At 37.0% G+C, this 20,328-nt stretch overlaps 1 long non-coding RNA gene across 2 annotated transcripts in view; it reads right to left on the minus strand.

Moving 5' to 3' along the window:
* LOC117203556 (uncharacterized) overlaps nt 1-20,328 on the minus strand; it is a 218,141-nt gene that overhangs the window by 125,581 nt on the left and 72,232 nt on the right. For both annotated transcript variants that reach the window (XR_007479286.1, XR_007479285.1), the window contains exon 4: nt 10,586-10,653. This is a non-coding gene — a long non-coding RNA (uncharacterized LOC117203556). The remainder of the gene's footprint in view (nt 1-10,585; nt 10,654-20,328) is intronic.

The raw sequence follows: 20,328 nt of genomic DNA on the forward strand, positions 1-20,328 counted from the left end.
GATGAAGTGTCCTTTCTTTCCCAGGAAAAAAATGCATATTCAAACTAAATTTTGTATACAATTTCTCTGCAAGCTTGTCTTTGACATCAAAGTTTAAAACTTTTGAAGTAAAAGTTGGGACCAAGTTAAAGAATACATGCATGCAATAAGGATCACTGTATAATTATGTTTATTATTGCAAGACTGAGCACAATTTGGCTCAGATCCTTAGGATGCAGGGGAAAATAGAAACCGTATTTATGATGATTCTCATCAAGAAAATGAAACACAGTTTTTAGGGAAAACAAAGTCTTGCCTAGCAATAAATCATAAATAATTTCCCCTGGGACTATTTGGTAAACTTTACTTTGGAAACTGCATAATCTCAAATTCAATAGTCAATTTCATATAATTTCTTAGTTTGGCCACTTAATAAAATAAGAGAGCATAAGATTACTGGAAACAGGCAGCCTATTTGTTGTCTGAATCATATAGGACAGGCATTCAACTCAACCACTTTTATCACTTCTATTCTTGGATTATGTTCCCTAAAATTTTACTTCTCCCTCAAAGTTGGGCTTTTTGTAGGTGCAATTCAGATATCAGCCCTCTGAAGAATCTCTGCTACATCTAGCCTTATGGAACATAGGAAAAGAAGAAACAACATACGTATAAAAAAAGGTCCCCAAAGAAGAAAACCAAAACAATAAAATGAGATATTTAAAAAATCTATAATTAAAGACAAACTTTCCTAAAATTAAGGAGATACATAAATATACATGTGTTATAAATATTCTGGAAGTACGTGTTGAAAAAGCACACTATATACCAGGGAAAATAGGCTGAGAACACTGAGAAAAATCTAATAAAATTATTGGTTATTCAAGAAAATGAGTAAATTCTTTTGACACCTGGACAAAAAGTCTAAGTCACTTACAAATGAAAGAAAATCAAATTGTTAACAGTTTTCAACAGCAAAATTTTATGTCTTCTGGGGTGAACCAAAAAAGAAAATCTGAGCCAAGATTTTTTTTTATATTCAGATAAACTGTTTTCCAAGTATAAACTCTTTTCATTATCTCATGAGTTATTCCTAAGATATCTACTAGAGAATAACCTTCAGACAACTAAAATGACTGGAGATATATCAATTTTAGGACTGGTGGTGAGCATTAGTATATAGTTAATTGTAGCGCTATGAATAAATGATAGCAATAAAGAAAGAAATATAGTACATAATGTACCAATCCTAATGTTGACATCTTCCCCAAGGGTACAGAGTGAATGGAATGAAGGAACAGGGATGGAAGATAGATTGCTTGGAATATATTTTGCTTTATAGAATTGACTTTGAAACCATGTAAGCATCTGATATAATAAAAAAGTTTAATCTCAAAAATCGGAATTAAAATGAGATCAATGAATGAGATCTAAATGGGTAACTAGTTGCTGGCATAATCACATGGAAACTAATCGAAGTAACTTTGAAAAATAGTTTTTGGCTATACATCCCTAATAGTATAGGCCTTAAGGACAAAAATTGCTGGAAAAAATTTAAACAGTTTTCAGTGATCATATTGTAGGTGGTAGTGATGGTATTGCAATTCAAAAAATGCTGTGTGTATAAAGTATAATTCTGTGATATTATAATTCTATTATCCAGTGTCCTTCACAAGCAAGATTCGTGGCAAGTGAGAAAGGAAAAACAGATACCAGAAAGGAGAAATTAAGTAAAGACCTTTTAGTCCTGAATTTGAAGTATCAATATAAATCAGTGATGTTTTCTGCTTGAAAAAAACTATTTTCTAATTTTTTCAACTGAAAAGTCCCATAAATACTGAGGCACCCAGTAGCAATGAGTACCTCCAGCACCTAGAATTTAGTATTGAAATCTAATTTCCTTCTGAAAGGATCCAGAGCTCCTTGGAGAAATGGCTAATTCCAGGTCTGGGATAAGAAATATACAGATCATATTGGAAATCTTGTCACATCACATAATAAGGAAGCTATCAAAGATTACTAGATTTGTGTCAAAGATTTGGGAATCAACTTGCACAGACTGTCAAAGATGAGACAATATGAAGATCAATGAGGGAAAAAACCTTCAAAAGATTGAAATATATCAAATAAGTTTAAATCCATGAGTTCATAATGATACTTAAAAAAAACTGGTCAGCAATTGGAAGACACTAGTGAACCAATTCATTATTTTGAAAACTTACAAAGAACCACTCAGTAATGAAATAGAAGAGTAAGATTTTCTTTATTGTGGCATTTTAGCAAATAAATGAAAAATAAATGATAGAATTGGAATATCACTCTCTTGTAACCCAAAATGAATTAATGGATCTAGTCATAGAGTTACTGCTAATATCAAAAAGAGAAAGATAACCAGATATTAGGAGTCTCCTGATAGAGGATCAAATCACCTCCTAAAAAAAAGAGTCTTTTCAGAAAATCAAGCCTGACTCTGTCAATCCTCCAGATTCAATTACTAATTTATAAAAAAATTCAGAGGAAAGAGGAACACGTTAAACTATACTATGGGGTTGTAATCAGCAAAATCCTATAGGACAAATAATCAAGTTTCTTTAGCAAATAAATTACAAAGAGGAAAAAAAAAGATGGAGGGGGAAACCAATAGGTGAAAAGAAACTTAAAAGGAATATATTAACCAATCATTACATGTGGGCCTTGTTTGGATCCTGATTCAAACTAGAAAAATTTGTGACATTAAAGAGATAATTGGAAATTTGAACTCTGACTGAATATTTGATGATATCCAGGAATTATTAATTTTTAAAAATATAATAATGATATTGTGTTATATAAAAAGAACAAAAGTCCTTTTCATTTAGAGTTACATACTAAAATGTTTGTTCATAAAATAAAATGTTGTCTGGAATTTGCCACAGAATCATTTGGGAAGGTGGATATGGGCAAGGATATTTCGTTGAAGCTGGAAAACGGCACATAGGGAGTTTATTATATTGTTCCCTATATTTTGGGGGGAATATTCAAAAATAAAACATTTAAAACAAAAACATGAATTTGATAGCTTTGCCCGCATGGCATTGTCATGCCCTGAAGGCACTTGAAATATTTGCAATTATCTCTGTTAAGGAGTTATTTCTTTTCCCCTGTGTCTGAGAAAAGCAGCCAGTGCTGCATGTGAGACCAGTGAGGGTTAAAGAGCACAAGCAGCTGATACATCTGGGGAGCATTAACTATATTAAGGACAAGCCAGAATGAAAAGGTAACCGGAAGAAGCAGCTGAGTACTCTCTGGTCAAGCCTTGAGGTCATCTGAATTAAGGGACTGCGGTTTACAGTCTAGCATAGGACATTTATCATTTCAGCACTTTGCTTCAAACCCCGGCACAAGAGTTCCTTTGGTTTGGAATTGGATCAAAACCAAGTAGAAGACTTTTTCATTCTCAATAAGCAATTTAAAATGTTCTGTATCACAATACCTTTCAGGAAAGAATAGACAGGATTTATAGTATAGTAACAAAATTTATAGTAATAAAAATTGAATCTTGTTTGGATTTTTTTCTATGTTACAAAAATTTCCATTAGCCATATATGTGAATATAATGATAAACACTTCTTTTGATTGTCATATCAGTTGACTATCTACAGTATTTATTATGTGGTGGCACTGTGAAAAGCATGGTAGAGTTATAGGGGTATTACAATTTCATGGAACTGGAGACTTTGAAATAAAACAAAAATTGTCTAAAATCTTGACTCTGCCATTTCTCAGCTTGTTGAGTTGGGCAGTCTCTCTACTTTGGTTCCCTCATCTGTAAATCAGGATGTTTTGTAGTGAGGTTTAAAGATAATGCATAAAGCACCTAGCCCATAGCTTCAACATGTGGAAGAATTGTCATTTTCACATTTGCTTTATCATCAGTGAATTCTGCCACTTGCCTTTGAGTAAAGGCATCTTTGAGTATTTGACATCTTTCTCCTTTTGTAAACACCACTACTTGGTGCTGTCCTAGGCTACCAGCTCAATCTCTTCTGAAGAAAAACCTGAAACGAGTCAACGCTCACAGATTAATTTTTCTCTTGCGGTAAAACCATTTTTATTAGAAATTAAAGGCTTTTTGGATAACAACATGTCATAAAGACTCAAGTACTGGTTTTAACCTTGTAATATTCTGATAACTGATACTAAGAGAGATGCAAAAGTAAGTGTAGTGGATTAAGTAATTGGAGAAAACACAGCTCTCCCTTAGTCCCAATGGAAACAGAATACTGAATATGCCACGCTTCACAGCCATTCACAGTTTGAGCTGGGACAGGGCCTCTCTTCCTGGTCTCTTGTCTTTTATTGTTAAAAACAGCAGTGAATAGTTGAAATGTATAAACCATTTTGATGCAATTTTAATATGCATAACTTCATGCCATGATTATAATCAGCCATATCTAGATTGTAAATTTCATTCAAACTACATGATAAAATGAGTCCATTTCACTTACAGTAAAAGGTAAAGCCACAAGTGTTTTCCATCAACCCCTGTGTCATTTAATGTAGGATAGAAGTTTCCAAAGCAAGAGATTTGGTAGTTTAAGCAACAGTTAGGAAGGCCATGAAGCCACTGTACAACACTGTGGACCTACTTTCATTCCTACTAGTTATGTCATTGACTAGAGGCTGGGACTCTGGGAAATATTACACTTTTTACTGTACTCAGTATATTTATTATATAATCAATCTAAGTCCATTGCAGAGAGATTAGAAGTAGTAAAGTTAAAAAAAAAAGCCTAAAACCTCTCCAGAGATAATCACCATTATTACAGATTTATATATCTCTATCCAGATTTTGTATAAACATAAGAAAAATTTAATTTTACAAATATTTGGCCAACTAGGTATGTTTCATAACTTATTTTTTTCCATAAGAATTTTGATACTGTTTTACAAATATTTTCAATGATATTTAGTATAGATCTACATTAAAAACTGTGATAATAGAGCATTCTGTTATATGGAGGACTCATGTACTTAACCAATTTTCTGTTACATATTTGTTTTCGTTATTTTTTTCCCTTACAAATATGTGTCTTGGATAGAGATCTTTATACTAAGGAAATATGATGTGTGAAAATTCCCAGAAGTGTAATCTTAGTATGTTTTAAATTCTCCTTCCTAATCTCCCTGTTTGTGCTCTTTAAAAGGAGTATTTTATTCACTTCCCATGGCAGACTTTTCTATGTTAGCAACACAGCATGTTAATGGAAAAAGGGCACAGAAGGTGGATGACAATAGGTTTTTTTTTTTTTTTGTCCACCATCCCTCTGGAACAGGTTTTCTGTCTAATGAGAAAAAATTTCCTCATATATGTGATCTGGCCACTGGTGACCAAACCAGGGCATTGAGAGGAGATGCATGTGATCTACAACTGTGGCCCCGCAGGTGCTCTGGAACCATCTCTGTGTTTGAGAATGAATCCATTTGATCAGATATTTTAGAAAGCTTTTGAGCAGCCAAAAGTTTAACTCAGATATAGCTTAGTTTCTTACAAAGCCAACGCTATGGTACTCTTTAGCCATTTTTAATTTTATAGGTAAAATTTGGTTTATCAAACATTGCGATGGGTGCTTTGTGCATTATGGTTCTTCTCCATAAGCTTCTAACTTTCAATTTCTACTCTGTCAAAGTCAGCCATTTCCCATGAACAAAACCAGAATAAAATGTCCTGTTTCGAATGCAGAATCAGGTTACATTTCTGGTTTCAATGATTATGCATAAGAAATACATTTTTGGTGACTGAAGCTCTGTAATTTTTAGTGACTAACTATAAAGAAAATATTTACAAAGAAAAGTTTTAGTCAGTGTCTATGTAGCTTACACACACTGGTATCCCCCCGGGTCCATTCTGTGCACATTCTCATTGTATAATACACTGTTAGCACTACCTACCTCAAGCACCTAATTTAGGAGTATTCTGCACACAAGAGGAGTCAGCTTGTGGCCAAAATTAGAATGAAGCCAACCTTCCCAACAGACCACTCATCTGTGCATCTCTGCACATGGCTTGAATTTGTCTGCATTTGATAGAAGATGAATAGTGCCAACCCTGGCAAGTGAGGAGGTCGCTTAAGATTTGAATCCAGAGAATAGAAACATATTAGGATACAAGAACATAAGGACAAAACCAGAAGTGAAGAAACACACACGAACAAGGTTGATGTCCATGGATGTGCAATCAGGACCTGGTAACAGAACATCTGCATAGATAAATAGTGTTCTTTATAGAAAAAATGCTTTCCCCAGGTCTGCCCTGTCTTGTTATACCATACCTATGCTCGGGGAAAGTTTGACCAACCACTTGTTGACCATTTGCAAATTATGTTCAAATTGGTTTAAGAATGTCCCATTTGTTAGTTATGCTAAAATTAGTTGCATATCTCCCTCTGAAAATCAATGCTGGGTCATAGCAGGAAAGAGGAAAGCATAACTAAAACAAAACACTAAAGAAAAATTAGGCTCCTTTTCCACCCTGATTTGGCAGTGCACTGGTGAGCAGCTGGGAACATGGTCTGTCTGGCTATGGGAGCCTCTGGGTCTACAGGGGTACAGCTAGTAGGAGTTTTGCCAGGAGAAGGAGTTTCAACACAATGAGGACTTTCATCAGGTCATGTCACTTACCTGGGCAGCCGTTGCAACAGAAAGCCACTGCTCACATTGCTGATGACCACAGCCTCACCTCTAGCTTAATAGGTAAGCAGCAACTCATGTCAAAGAAAAGGTAGGAAGAGATTTGGTGTATAATGTGGGTAGGTTTAGTACTTGGAGGGGGGGAAGCCATCTCAATGCAGACATTGTCACAGGTCCCTGAGCTGAGGGCCCCAGTAACAAGCACACATTGAATCCATAGTGAGGGAAATCCCAGCTAGCCATGGGACTGGAACCTGCAGACCCTGTAATTTGTTGGGTTAACATCATCATAGAACTTGCTACTAGCCTAGAGAATGCCAGTTTTGCAACTGGTACACAACACCATGCTGGCCCAAGAAAAGAGGTAGTTAAGGGCTGACAGCGGCAGAAGTGGTAACTAGGTTAAAGCATGGGTGAGAGAATTTGAAATTGACAAGTAATCCAGGCAATGCTCTAAAATATGTAGTGAACTGGAGTACCAAACCCAATCAGGACCTACTGTGTCTTCAATCAGCCCTGGTGCCAATTTTGGATCTGGAAAATCCCCTGGGACCTCTAGGGAGGGAGCCTGATCTGCTGGAATTGCGGGCTCGACTATACTGGAAGTCAGTCCAGGACAGCCCAAATGAAGAGATGGGGTGGAAGTATACCCAAAGGGCTTTAGAAAGACCCAAACCAAGGCTGACACACAGGTTGGGAACAGATCTTACGCTAGCATCAGTGTAGCGGTGGTGAGTGAACACTACTACACAGTAGGAATAGACTCAATACAGCCTGGAGGAAGCCTCTGTTAGGACAAGCCCCAGGGAGCCACAATATCTCTGAGCAGGAGAAGCAAAGTGGAGTCTGGTAATCAATCCTGAATGATGATGGAGATGGAGGAGTTAAAGAAAGAACCACTTTTGACAAGTGAGGGTCATCTGTTGTATGACTTCTTCCCTATTTCAGTGGTCATATCTCAAAGGGAATGGTAGAGCCACCTAGCCAGGCATTTTGGAAATTTTAGGAGGCTTTTTTCCCCTTTTGTCACAGTAATTGGGAAACCCTACAGACATTCAGTAAGAGGGTTCAGGGATACATGGTGTCCTGCAATAGAATACTTGTCCTACATCTGCACAGCTTCCAAACTGTCTCACTGGATATTTACATAGAGGAAAAAATCTACCTAGAGTCTAACTTCTTTTATATATAACACAAAATATTTCTGTACAGTTTTAATATACACTGAATCTTATAGTAATAACTGTAAGTTGAGAGAAGGTCCTATTTGACTTGATTGGAATGATTCCATGAGCTGTTCACCATCTCAGAAAACCACGCCCCTGACAGTAATGCTGCTCATGATATCTGGACCACCTACACAACACACCTGCATTATTAGAGTCTACTATCACATTCATGTAGATTCTATACCTAGTTGCCAACATTTGGATGCTTGATTATGTCTAATTGTACAGTCATATCTGAGTTATTCAGAATTAAAATTAATTAAATTAAAACATATAGTAGAGAAAATAAAGCCAAAAGTTAGTTGTGAGAAAAGATGAATAAAATTGATAAACTCTTAGCAAGACTAATGAAAAATAAAGAGAAAAGGCTCAAATTACCAATATCAGAAATGAAAAAGGAGACATCGCGAGAAATCATGCAGGCATTAAGAAGGTAATAAGATACTATTTCGAACACGACATCAATTACCTTGAAAATTTATTTGTAAAACGGTCAGATTTCTAGAAAATCTCAAATTACCAAAGAGCCACATGAAGGAAAAGAAGTTATGAATAGTTCTACATCTATTAAAGAAATTGAATTTGAAATTCAAACTCTTCCCACAATATTAAATAACTTTCATTTTTCTCAAGGTCTTCCAAAGATTAGAGAAGAGGAAACCCCTGCTGACTTCTGTAACGAGCCAAGCATTTCCTTGACCTCCACAACCCAGCAAGGGCATTTCTTTTTCCACAAAGGAAAATTAAAAAGTAAGCCTTCTCTTCAGACTAGGTAAAAATTCTAAACACAATAACTGCAAATACTTCCAAGCTCTATATAAAAAGGATCATATATTACAACCAAGAAGGACTTAATTCTGAGAATATGATGTTGGGTTAACATTTGGTAATCGAACAATGTAATTTAGTAATTAATAGAAAATAAGGAAAGAAATATGGCTATCTCAATAGAGGCAGGAAAAGCATTTGGTAAAATTCAACACTCATTCATAATAATGTCTCATAATACACAAGAAATAGAAAGGTCTTCTTTATCTGATAATAAGCATCTCAAAAGAATACAAATAGTACAAATACAAACAATAGAATCATTTCAAATTTAGAGGTAAAACTTCCAAAGTTTTTATCATAGGATTGGGAATGAGACATGGATGCTTGCTATCACCACTTACCATGTAGGGCAGGCATCACAAACCCAAATACCTACAAGGGTCATAGCAATAGAGAGAGGTGGGCTCTATGGAATTTAAAAAGAATATGCTGCCAAAAGTCATTCAAATTCAACTACAAAACAGGACCAACAAAACCAAGACTAAACAAAACAAAAATCACTGGCCCAGCCAAACAAAATATCTGCAGGCCAGATTTAGCCTGCAGTCTGCAAATTGGTGAACTTGGTTGGGGTTATTTTAGGCCCAGCCTTTAAAGATTCTTTCATATAACCAGCTGATATGATAGGATACTAAACTTCACATCCTAAGTGAAAACAGTAATCAAGTCTATTACGACCTGAAGGAGACCTTGTGTTTTAATAGATGTCAAAGCCTAAGCTAAACTGTGTTATTTGGAAAAGAGAGCTGAAAAGGCAAGTCACCTAATAAAAAGAATAAACAATACTAAAGATATAATATGAAAAGGGAGGCTTAGACTGTGGGCCATCAGGAGTAGTGAAATAACAGCAAAACCACTTGGTTATGAATTATTCTAAGACATCCCCAGGGCACCTCTGCCTGAATTTGTCATATTGTACAAGTGTGAAAGGAAGATGGACAAAAATTGCAGTTTTGAGTTGGCTGTTTTTGTTTGTTAAACCCTTTCCTACACTTCACCACTGGAAGTGCTTTGCATGTAATACGTACTGGTGAAGTCTTTGAATTTAATAGTTTTCTCTTCTGATGTTTTTTATGCCTACAGTGACTAGGAATGGTCCTCTATGGCCCTAGACTGGTGTCATCAGCTTGCTCCTGGGCTCGTCGTTGCAAACACAGGAAGGCAGAAGGAAGGAAGGCCATTTTGCTCGGGAAGAGCCACCTCTTGGGTGGTCCCTTTTGCACATGTATTAAGAACCAGCTTGACCCAGAACCACTTCTCTCATTTCTTCAGGGAGAAGTTCATGGAATCTTTGGTGCAGTGACTTTCTGAATCTAAACTGAACTTGGTTTTTGTGTTTCCTTGGAAAACCTTCCCTCCGCTTTGCAAGGGGATGAGCTTTTTGCCTGCTTCCCAGAATGAGGTGGAGATTGCATGCAGTTGGCCAGAAGCCTAAACCCGATCCCCTCTGGTGCCTTTGGCACTTGGTGTGGGTTTCCCAGGTCAGCCAGTTAGGCGGCTCCAAGAGATCACCCAGAGTCCTCAAAGGAAATCTCGTCCTTGAAGCAAGATGTACATCAGTGCAGCCTGACAGAACCGACCACCCGCCCAGAGGTCAGTCTGGGCTGTTACCCACATGCCCACTGCCAGGTCTGGTGCATGGAGGTAACTGTGTTCAGAAACGCCAGTGTTTGGAGGAGTTCTTGACTGTGTTTGTATTTATGATCACAACTCTATGTTTAAGATGATGTGACTTGGATTCTTCCAGTTATTTTCAGGCTTTCTTGCCCTTCAGATAACTAGCTACACTGGCAGCCACCAAGAGCCTAAGCAGGTGACACTGGGGACAATTGGACAATTCTCCAATTAAAAGCTGTTTCCTACAAACTCCAACTTACCTTTGCACTCCATCCTTATAAACCACCTCCAGTTGTCTCCAATTCACTAAGCTGCCTTTTGCTTCTTCCTGAACAAGAGGGATAACAGAAGAAAAAAAAATGTTTTTCTTTTATTATAAGTTGTTCTAAGAACAGTGCCTGGCAGCACCACTTTGGTTAGAGTTTCTGACACATAAGCTAGTTTTCAGGAGTTTATCACATTCACTACTTTATTTGTTAAGTTGTAGAAACCTTAACTGGGGGTCAGAGTTCATACACATGCTCCGTTTACGGAAACATGACTCAAACTGCAGCTGGCCTGTTGCTGTTTGCTATGAATAGTGTCATTTGTATCAGACCACACTTATTGGAATCTGTCTTCAAATACAGCTTTGGTTAAAATGAAATACTGAACTTTTGTTGAAAAAAATTTAATTTCTTACATGGGGCCAAATCTCAGATTAGAGACAGAAGATATAGCTCTGAATCTGGGTAAATTAGATTCATTATGATGAATCTTGTGGACAGAGACCCTAATTTACTTGTTAATTAATATACCTGTGCCTAAATAGAGCGCAACTGGCAGGCACATAATACATGGCTGCTGAATGACTTAGTTGTAGGAAGTTTATTTTGGGAATTAAGATATCTCATTAAGAATACTTTGGAGGATAGAAGTGGCTCAAACTCTGAGCCAAAAAACTATAAACCACATCTTTAAAATATACATATATTAAATACTTTATTAAACGGAAAAACGATGACTTGAAAAATACCACTGGTTATTCTTTTTAACATCTTTATTGGAGTATAATTGCTTTAAATGTTGTGTTAGTTGCTGCTTTATAACAAAGTGAATCAGTTATATATATACATATATCCCCATATCCCCTCCCTATCCCACCCCTCTAGGTAGACACAAAGCACCGAGCTGATCTCCCTGTGCTATGCGGCTGCTTCCCACTAGCTATCTATTTTACACTTGGTAGTGTCTATATGTCCATGCCACTCTTTCACTTCGTCCCTGCTTACCCTTCCCCCTCCCCATGTCCTCAAGTCCAATGTCTACGTCTGCGTCTTTATTCCTGTCCTGCCCCTAGGTTCTTCAGAACCTTTTTTTTTTTTAATTCCATATATGTGTGTTAGCATACGGTATTTGTTTTTCTCTTTCTGACTTACTTCACTCTGTATGACAGACTCTAGGCCCATCCACCTCACTACAAATAATTCAATTTCATTTCTTTTTATGGCTGAGTAATATTTGCGTATATGTACCACATCTTCTTTATCCATTCATCTGTCATGGACATTTAGGTTGCTTCCATGCCCTGGCTGTTGTAAATAGAGCTGCAACGAACATTGTGGTACATGACTCTTTTTGAATTATGGTTTTCTCAGGGTATATGTTCAGTAGCGGGATTGCTGGGTCGTATGGTAGTTCTATTTTTAGTTTTTTCAGGAACCTCCATACTGTTCTCCATAGTGGCTGTACCAACTTACATTCCCACCAACAGTCAAGAGGGTTTCCTTTCCTCCACACCCTCTCCAGCATTTATTGTTTGTAGATTTTTTTATGATGGCCATTCTGACTGGTGTGAGGTGATACCTCATTGTAGATTTGATTTGCATTTCTCAGATGATTAGTGATGTTGAGCATCCTTTCATTTGTTGGCAATCTGTTTATCTTCTTTGGAGAAATGTCTATTTAGGTCTTCTGCTCATTTTTGGATTAGGTTGTTTGTTTTCTTGATATTGAGCTGCTTGTAAATTTTGGAGATTAATCCTTTGTCAGTTGCTTCATTTGCAAATAGTTTCTCCCATTCTGAGGGAGAAAGGTTTATGGTTTCTTCTGCTGTACAAAAGCTTTTAAGCTTTATTAGGTCCCATTTGTTTATTTTTGTTTTTATTTCCATTTCTCTAGGAGGTGGGTCAAAAAGGATCTTGCTGTGCTCTGTGTCATAGAGTGTTCTGCCTATGTTTTCCTCTAAGAGTTTTACAGTGTCTGGGCCTTACATTTAGGTCTCGAATCCATTTTGAGTTTATTTTTGTGTATGGTGTTAGGGAGAGTTCTAATTTCATTCCTTTACATGTAGCTGTCCAGTTTTCCCAGCACCACTTATTGAAGAGGCTGTCTTTTCTCCTTTGTATATTCTTCCCTCCTTTATCAAAGATAAGGTGACCATATGTGTGTGGGTTTATTTCTGGGCTTTCTATCCTGTTCCATTGATCTATATTTCTGTTTTTGTGCCAGTACCATACTGTCTTGATTACTATAGCTTTGTAATATAGTCTGAAGTCAGGGAGCCTGATTCCTCCAGCTCTGTTTTTCTTTCTCAAGATAGCTTTGGCTATTTGGGGTCTTTTGTGTTTCCATACAAACTGTGAAATTTTTTGTTCTAGTTCTGTGAAAAATGCCATTGGTAGTTTGATAGGGATTGCATTGTATCTGTAGATTGCTTTGGGTAGTATAGTCATTTTCACAATGTTGATTCTTCCAATCCAAGAACATGGTATATCTCTCCATCTGTTTGTATCATCTTTAATTTCTTTCATCAGTGTCTTATAGTTTTCTGTATACAGGCCTTTTGTCTCCTTAGGTAAGTTTATTCCTAGGTATTTTATTCTTTTTGTTGCCATGGACCACTGGTTTTCAATCACTAAAATTTCCATGGGAAAAAAACATGGTATACCACAGGTTCCAGTGGTCTCTGCCCATCTGGAAGTGTAAACACCTAAAAAGGAGGCAGACTTCACTAGTGAAGACAACCCGACTGTCTTCTAAGAGCCATGCAGGCGTATTGGCAAGACCAGTGATGTTAGAGGCATGGCAAATACTTTCTAAGCAATAGATGCTTATCAAAGCTCCATTTAGTGAATAATTATTTTGCAGTGGAAAAAATGTTCATTAGCACAGCACCACTTCGGGGAAACTCCCTTCCACATTTTTGTGTATATGATCCAGGTTGGACTGGCTCCAACCCCAATCATACAGGTCTGGACTAGAGACAATCTAAAGACTTTTAATAATGCCATCAGAAAAGGGATGCATTTGTTTTGGTGAAGTTGTGAAGGTGATAAGAATGAGGAATTGAGTTATTTCTGTCCATCTTTACCACTAAGTGGGAAGAGCCTTTCAGAGAATGAAGATTATGCAAAGAAACTTAGAGATGAGAGATGAATACAGAGAGTTTTCTGGTCATATTGTGAGAGCATCTGGATCCAGCTATACCTGAAGCTGATATCTGTACTTTCTGTTTCATGGAAAACTTTTTTAAGTCCATTTTTTCCCCAGCATATTTCTCTCCATTGCTTTTCCTCAGTTCTCATCCAACAAGGTAATATTTTCCCTAAAAAATTCATATCCAAAATAATTTTTTATCATTTACTAATAAATGATCTATGTCTCTATTAGGTATCCTTAATGCTCTACTTTAAAAGTATCTTTCCAAGTATAAAACTATTTGAGACCTTATCATTTCAACATAATTTTTAAGAAAAATCTCTGAGAGCTCAGAATATTGTATACAGTAGTTCAGTGAGAGTCTGGTCTAGCTCTTTTCAGAAGGCAGAAGAGCTATCTGTAAGAATAAAAAAGATTAACCAGCCTGTAAAAGCAGAGTTTTTCTGAATCAAAAGCAGTAACACAGGCACTGAAAACCTTGCTTGACTTGTAATCAGCCTTTGTATTTTATCCCCTCCCACACAGACAGTTGGGTCAGGGAAACTCCATTCTCTCATATTCCTACATCCACACTTCTGGCATTTATTTAATTTCTAATTGAAAAGTCACCACTGCCAGTCTGGCAGGCACTTGGGAGATGTTCAGACTTTCCTTCTTCCAATGTTACCATGCCAGGTTCCCAGAGGTGGGACTTCCACTTGTGACACTTGGACCACAGCCTGTCCTCCCTTTGCTATTTCAACTTCCTTTTAAGACTTTAATCATCTTGTAATTTGGCTGGTTTATACTACCAGCACTTGGCTACCGGGATTGGGAGCTACTGGGAATCTATCTACTGCTCGTATCACATTATCTCTCTTTATCCCCAAAGCCCTACCATTTGAAATTAGGGGTTTAGTAGACAAATTCAACTGATATGACTTGCCCATAAAAATTTTCTCCAAAGACCCAATAGCATTTTGTCATTGGGCTGTTGTGTCTAAACATGGCGTACTGTGGTACCCCTCTCTGCTTGAGAATATTGGCATTTGTCCCCAATTCTAGTCAGACTGGTCTTCATACCAAAAACATGTGAAACAAGTGTCAGATGAGCTACAGAATTAAGTTTCTAGACAAAGGCACTAAAACTTAATGGAAGCAGGGTGGCCACACCACACAGAAGTAAGTGTGGCATATCACAACACATCTTCCCCTGGCCCCCAGACCCTCTAATCAAGAATCTGCCCATGCAATGTGGAGTCCAGCCAGATCTGAGAGCTGTATTTTGCAGTGGCAACTGTTCCCATATGGAGCAGATGATTTCTGATTTCTTTGGTCTATTTCAGATTTACATTGATCTATTTGCCTATTCATGCCCAGCACTACACTGTTTTAATTACTGTGGCTTTATAATAAGAATTGGCATCTGAGAATAAGTCTTCTCAGCTCATATTTCTTCTTTAAGAAAGTCTTGGCTACCTTAAGTCCTTTGTGTTTCTTTATAAACTTTATACTCAGCTTGTCAAATTTTTAAAAATCCATAAGAGTTTAGAGTGCAGGGTTTCACTGACAATTGGTATAAGACTGAGTTTTCCAATCCATTCATATTATATAACACGATTTAGATTTTCTTTAATTTCTCTTCGTGTTTGCAGTTTTTTGTGTAGAAGTCTAGCAGAATTTTATTTAGATTTATTCCTAGGTGTATAACACTATGATGCTATTATAAGAGCATACACTAAATTTCATTTCCTAACACTTTTTAATATATAGAAATGAACTGATTTTTAAATATTGATTTCATGTACAGCAGTCTTGCAAAACATTCTTTAAGTCTCATGATTTAAATGTAAATTATTTTAAAATATTTTATATATAATCGTAGTATCTGCAAATAGAAGTTTACTTTTATTTTGTCATTTCTAAACCTTATGGCTTTCATGTGTTTTTTGTTGCCTTGCTGTATTACTATGAACTCGAGCAATTGTTGAATAGGAATGATAACATCCTTGCCTTTTCCCAATTCCAAAGAAAACAATTTCATTATTTCATCATTAAGTATATTTGCTGAAGTTTTGTTGTTTTGTTTGATGTACATATTCATTATTAGATTATTGAATATCTGTTCTAACCTGGTTTGCTAAGAGTATTTGGGGTTTTTTCGTCATAAATGAATGTCGAATTTTATTATGTACATTTTCTGCGTCTGTTCAGGTTATCATGATTTTGTCCTTCAGTTAATTAATGTAGCATGTTACTAGAGCAATATACCACTCAGAGGTGAGGATTAAAAATTTTAAAGTTCTGTGAAGGGCAGGGGCTCAACTTTGTCAAGGAATATCACATTGTTTATACTAATAGCAGTTATAAATAAATGCAAGTAAATCAGAGAATAAGTTACAAGGTACTTTTCAAAGACAAAAGACTTGAGAGGAAGAGTATCTTAAAATATGTTATGAGAGCCTTAGCATTATTGCAACTCGTTAAGCACTTACCACATGCAGTATCTAACTTATCCTCAAAAAACCCAATCACTTCCACTTAAGAAAGATAAAACTGAAGCTCATTGTGGTTAAATAATTTGGCCAATGTTACACAGCTAATAAGCGCTGATGAGGGCATTCCAAATGGCTCCAAACCCAAATTCTTACGTCTCTTTTGGAGAAGGCAACATAACATTAGTGGGTGAGGATTTTACAGTGTCAGTTTTGATAAACAATGTTTTAAAGTGATATTCTTATAGATGAAATAAAATCAAGAAAAAAATTCTACTCCGAACCATTTTATAGGGATTATTCTTCATGTGAAGAATTATAAAATCTGCAATTCTTTTATTCTAGATACTCTCACATAACTTTCCCTAATTGAAAGAACTTAATTGTGTGTCTTTGGGTCTGTGGGTTGAGCAAAGGGTTGAATGTTTGCATGTCTTATGGTAAAATTCATTCTTCAGTTCCCTTCATTCCTTCCTATGTGAAAACTCAATGTACTCGTAATAGTCCCTAATATATTGTCTGTCACTTTTGACACTGTTAACTACTCCAATACTTTGATGACGCTCTATGATAACATCACATTCTTCCATTCTCCTTCTGCGCTTCTGTTCTTTTTTGTAGGCTGTTCCATCCATCTTTTTTTTTTTTTTTTTTTTTTTTGCGGTATGCGGGCCTCTCACTGTTGCGGTCTCTCCCATTGCGGAGCACAGGCTCTGGACGCGCAGGCTCAGCGGCCATGGCTCACGGGCCCAGCCGCTCCGCGGCATGTGGGATCCTCCCGGACCGGGGCACGAACCCGTATCCCCTGCATCGGCAGGCGGACTCTCAACCACTGCGCCACCAGAGAAGCCCTATCTCTTAAATGTTGATGTTCATATTCACTTATTGGAAATCTCATATCTTGGGATCATATCTTATATCTTATCTACCTAGTAGCTCATGCCAGAAAATAAAAGTGATAAGTGATTTATACATCATTAATACTTCAATATAATGTCAGTATGATTATCAGTTTTTTCTTTTTGCTAATCAGACTTAACTTTTTAAAAATGAAGACTTTATATTTTTAGAGCAGTTTTAGGTTCACAGCAAAATTGAGGGGAAGGTACAGAGGTTTCCATATACTGTTTGCCCCTCCACATAGAGAGCCTCTCCCATTATCAGCATTCCCCACCAAATTGGTCCATTTGTTACAATTGATGCGCCTACACTGACACATTATAATCACCCAAAGTCCATAGTTTACATTATGGTTCACTCTTGGTGTTTTACATTCTACAGATTTGGACAAATGTATAATGACATGTATCCACAATGTAACATACAGAATATTTTCATTGCCCTAAAAATCTCCTGTGCTCTGCCTGTGCATCCTCTCACCCGCCAAGCCCTGGCAACCACTGATCTTTTTACTTACTGTCTCCATAGTTTTGCCTTTTCCAGCATGTCATATAGTTGGAATAATACAGTATGTAGCCTTTTCAGATTGGCCTCTTTCACTTAATAATGTTCATTTAAGGTTCCTCCATATCTTTTCATAGCTTGATAGTGCATTTCTTTTTAGTGCTGAATAATATTCCATTGTCTGAATGTACCACATTTATTTATTCATTGACCCACAGAAGGACATCTTGATTGTTCTCCAGTTTTGAAAATCATAAACCAACCTTCCATAAACATCTATGTGCAGGTTTTTGTGTGTACATAAGTTTTCAACTCCTTTGGGTAAATACCAAGAAGTGCGATTATTGGAGCCTATGGTAGGAGTATGTTTAGCTTTATTAAAAAGCACCAAACTGTCTTCCGCAGTGGCTATACAATTTGGCAATCCCTCCAGCAATGAATGAGAATTCCTGTTGCTCCACATCCTCACCAGCATGTGGTGATGTCAGTGTTCTGGATATTGCCCATGGTGTGCAACTGTGCAGCAGTATCTCATTGTTGTTATAATTTGCATTTGCCTGATGACATATGATGTAGAGCATCTTTTCATGTGCTTATTTGCCATCTGTACATATTCTTTGGTGAGGTGTCCATAGATGTCTTTGGCCCATTTTCAAATCAAGTTGTTTTCTTTATTGTTGTTTTAAGAGTTTGTTGTATATTTTGAATAATAGTCCTTCGTCAGATATATCTTTAGCAAATATTTTGTAGTCTGTGGCTGTTCTTCAGCATTATTTTTTATATTCTTCATTATATAGAATTCCAACATTGCAGAAAATATGAAGATAAAAATTACAAACAGAGGGCTTCCCTGGTGGTGCAGTGGTTGAGAGTCCGCCTGCCAATGCAGGGGACACAGGTTCGTGCCCCGGTCCGGGAGGATCCCACATGCCGCGGAGCGGCTGGGCCCATGAGCCATGGCTGCTGAGCCTGTGCGTCCGGAGCCTGTGATCCGCAACGGGAGAGGCCACGACAGTGAGAGGCCCGCATACCACAAAAAAAAAAAAAAAAAAAAAATTACAAACAGAAAAAAATTTTAAATTCCCAAAATATATTACACATATGCACAGGGATAATAAAATATGATTTAAAAACATTAAAACATGGAAATGTGAACAGCAAATGAGGAAGGTGACAGAGAAATAAGATCAGTGAGGAGTGTACAGGGCTTTAAAATTCAGATTAAATAGTTGTTGACTATAATATGGTAAAACTTTACATCAAGATTTTGAACCATGCTCCTCTCCATTCTTTTCTATGTGTTCAAAATATTTCATAATTTAAAGAGGAAAAAATAGAAATCAGTATGCATTCTATTGTTCGATACCTATGATGTTGCTGAACATATTACTTTAGTCTAACCTCTTTTTAGGGTTCAATTTCTTTATTTAGAAGATTCTCTTCCATTCCAAAATTCTAGAAACAGTTTTTTTCATTTATTTATTTATTTACTTACTTACTTATTGGTTGCACCGGTGCAGCATGTGGGACCTTAGTCCCCTGACCAGGGATTGAACCTGCATCCCCTGCCTAGCAAGGTGGATTCTTTACCACTGGACCACCAGAGAAGTCCCCTAGGAATGCTTTTATGATGTTATGTTTCACTCCTTTTCTAGGTACATCTTAATTTACAAATATGAAACTTCAAATGTTTGCTTAAGAAATACCTTCAGATTAGTTTATAAGGGGAATGTAAACACATTGTAACCTTAGTGTTTAATGTATTGAAACAAGTGCCCTCACTTGAATCTGGACTCTGCTATTAGCTGAGTAAATGAACTCAGTAAATGGTCAGTAGCTTGTATAAACATCACTGGTCTAAATACAGGATGTGTTATACCATGCCCAGATTGGGTCAACATCAAAAGGAGGTATGTGCTAATGAATTTTTCCCACTTCTTTTGGAAAAGCATATATCCATTGAGCTCACAGATCAGGGTTTCCCATATGCAGTGCATTTAATGCTAAGCTAAAATTTAAAAAAATATTTCCAAAATGATTTGACAAATCACAACCACCACATTTCTAAATGGTCCTTGGGGTGGACCAAAAAGAAAACAAGGGCTTTCAGGCTCTTCCTGACTGAGGCCTCCAGCTGTACCCCAGAGCAGTTAGAGCAATGATCTGGGCAGAACTTTCCTCCCTGACATGAACCAAACCATAATCATCTACAGCAATCGAGTCCTTTAAAAATATTCTCCAAAAGTGAAAGTTTACAAAATAAAGCTGGGACTCCAAATATTTGCATAGGCCCTAGATGTGAGGAATTAAGGAACTTCTGACCCTGCTCAGTTTCTCAGTGGATAGGCCAGTGTCAGGGCCTCCAAGTTCTGCTAGTTGTAACTTGCTTTCCACAGGGATATGAAGAAGGAACTGGTAAGACTCTTAATTGCCTACATGAAGGAAGTCATTGAGGACACTTAGGCTGATAAAAGAGAGAATGAGGAGTAAGAGAGAAGCCATGGCTTGAAAGCTGGAAGGATTCCTTTTACTCTGCTCCCTACATTCACACTCACTCCAACATGGATCTGAGATGACTAATGTGTGGACTTCTAATTCTGTTCGCTCATCGTCTAAGTAGGAACAAGCCCTTTTGAAGTCTCCTTGTTTACTCTTTCATCTCATTCTCTACTTCTTTTTTTTTAATTGAAGTATAGTTGATACAA

Source organism: Orcinus orca, chromosome 9, assembly GCF_937001465.1.
Source record: "Orcinus orca chromosome 9, mOrcOrc1.1, whole genome shotgun sequence".
Lineage (NCBI taxonomy): Eukaryota > Metazoa > Chordata > Mammalia > Artiodactyla > Delphinidae > Orcinus > Orcinus orca.